The 2,500-nt window shown below is 49.4% G+C and overlaps 2 non-coding genes across 2 annotated transcripts in view; both read right to left on the bottom strand.

Annotated features, from left to right (window-relative positions):
• The window catches only part of LOC141486973 (large subunit ribosomal RNA), a 4,037-nt gene extending 2,680 nt beyond the window's left edge, over positions 1-1,357 (bottom strand). The window contains exon 1 of the ribosomal RNA XR_012468148.1: positions 1-1,357. This exon is cut by the window's left edge and continues 2,680 nt beyond it. This is a non-coding gene — a ribosomal RNA (large subunit ribosomal RNA).
• A 602-nt stretch (positions 1,358-1,959) lies between these two features.
• On the bottom strand, positions 1,960-2,114 carry LOC141486961 (5.8S ribosomal RNA). The gene has a single exon (XR_012468136.1). It is a non-coding gene; the product is annotated as a 5.8S ribosomal RNA (ribosomal RNA).
• Positions 2,115-2,500: the final 386 nt, after the last annotated feature.

The following is a 2,500-nucleotide window of genomic DNA, read 5'->3' as shown; positions in this document are numbered from 1 at the left end:
AGAGTTCGAGCAAGCCGGAGATCTCACCCATTTAAAGTTTGAGAATAGGTTGAGATCGTTTCGATCCCAATACCTCTAATCATTCGCTTTACCGGATGAAACTCGTACGCGACGAGCGCCAGCTATCCTGAGGGAAACTTCGGAGGGAACCAGCTACTAGATGGTTCGATTAGTCTTTCGCCCCTATACCCAGTTCCGACGATCGATTTGCACGTCAGAATCGCTACGGACCTCCATCAGGGTTTCCCCTGACTTCGTCCTGACCAGGCATAGTTCACCATCTTTCGGGTCCCAGCGTGTACGCTCTTGGTGCGCCTCTTCTCGCAATGAGAACGAGACGCCCCGGGAATGCGGAGCGGCCACTTTGAGGGCGAACCGCTCATCTTCCCTCGGTCTACGCAAGGTAGACCTTTACTTTCATTGCGCCTTTAGGTTTAGTTATGTCCCAATGACTCGCGCACATGCTAGACTCCTTGGTCCGTGTTTCAAGACGGGTCCTGAAAGTACCCAAAGCTATAGCGTTGCAGATCGGCGTTTCAACGAGGTCTGTTCGAGAACATCGTAGCCAACAGTCGCCCGGGGACAGGATCGGCGCTAGGTCCGATCGCCGTCAAACACCGGACGCGCTTGCCACGAGCCGAACGCTAATTATAAAGTAGCGGCCCCGCGCCATCGTTATACCGTCGAGCGAGTCGGCCGGGATACCGAGGGTCCACGCGAAAAATTCACGTGGGCTCCACCCCGGACCTTAGACCGACACCCAACGGATCGCAACGTCCTACAAGAGGAAAAGTGCACGCGTTCGATATCGGTTCGAAAAACGAGCTGAGCGAACGACGCGAACGCCGTCCGTCACGAAACCCGTCAAACGCCGACGATCGAAACGCGATGAATTTCCTCCTTCGACCTTTCGGGTTTCTCAGGTTTACCCCTGAACGGTTTCACGTACTCTTGAACTCTCTCTTCAAAGTGCTTTTCAACTTTCCCTCACGGTACTTGTTCGCTATCGGTCTCGTGGTCATATTTAGCCTTAGATGGAGTTTACCACCCACTTAGGGCTGCACTCTCAAGCAACCCGACTCTGAGGAGAGATCCTCCCGAAATTGACGGCGGTCGCTACGGGCCTGGCACCCTCTATGGGCTGTGGCCCCGTTCAAGAAGGACTTGGACGCGCCGTACGACTCCGGGATAAACGGATCCTCCCTAACACCACATTTCCCGGCGGTTAACCCGCGGGATTCGGTGCTGGGCTTATCCCTGTTCGCTCGCAGCTACTGAGGGAATCCTAGTTAGTTTCTTTTCCTCCGCTTAGTAATATGCTTAAATTCAGCGGGTAGTCTCACCTGCTCTGAGGTCGATAAAATAATTTTTCAGTTTATTCAACAGCAACGAGTCGACGTACGTAGTCTCGTCCGTCGTTATTTCGAGAGAGAACTACCGAAACGGACAAAAAAGTTCTCGACGTCCTGTAATAATGTGTGTGCGTGTGTACGTACGCTGCTCGACACGATCAGACGTCGTCTTCGATTCATCAAAGATTCTCGGACACGACGATCGTGCGTAACGAGAGCATACACACACACACACTACAAGCGTGAACCTGTATATTGCCGTGGCAGCCGCTTTCCCAACAACGGAGACTCGATACGATTTCGTTGTGTACAAACTACGTAACGTTTCTCTCATCTTGCGATGAGAAAAAACGATTCGTCGCTTTCGCACTTTAAGATGCCGCGTCTTTGTCGTCGTCGGCGTCGTCGTCGTCGTCAACGTGTATTTATTTTTGTTACCAAGTGTCATCGCCGCGAAGGCGATAAAATACTTAGATAACGATTATAATAACGAGACGACTCGATAGACGACAAACAACAACAACAACAACACGTCAATCATCCAACACGCTCCGACGTTTTTACAAAATATCAATTTTGAAAAACCGAGCAGTCTTTGAAATTGATACGACCCTCAGCCAGGAGTGGTCCAGGAACAGTATCCGAGGACCGCAATGTGCGTTCGAAATGTCGATGTTCATGTGTCCTGCAGTTCACAAGTTGACGCGCAATTAGCTGCGTTCTTCATCGACCCACGAGCCAAGTGATTCACCGTTCAGGGTAATCTTTTATTTAGACGTACTCAAAAAAAATAATTTCAAGAGTTCGACGTCTCGATTCGGCAAGCGTTGAGATTATACCAATGCAACAACGTACATAAATATATATATACTTGTTAAAAAAAATAAAAAAAGAGAAGCGCTCGACGATTTCGTATTCGTACGGCACCACATATTCAGACGAGGCATCGTGTACCGAAATCGCGCACGACTCAATTTTTATATTCGTCGTGTAGAGGACGCGCGTAGTATTTCATTTACCATGCGTTCTAACTGACACGGCCGGGCGAATATCTTTCACAACCATCGGAAATCTCGTTGTGTAATCCGGTAACGTAAAAATTCGTACGAAACGAAACTTTCACGTTTCGACCGCGATTAAACATAATT

This window comes from Leptinotarsa decemlineata, unplaced genomic scaffold (assembly GCF_025532065.1).
Source record: "Leptinotarsa decemlineata unplaced genomic scaffold, Ldec_3_MD MMD2_tig00027543_RagTag, whole genome shotgun sequence".
NCBI lineage: Eukaryota > Metazoa > Arthropoda > Insecta > Coleoptera > Chrysomelidae > Leptinotarsa > Leptinotarsa decemlineata.
The sequence above is the reverse complement of the archived record's forward strand: the minus strand, read 5'-3'. Positions and strand labels throughout refer to the sequence as shown.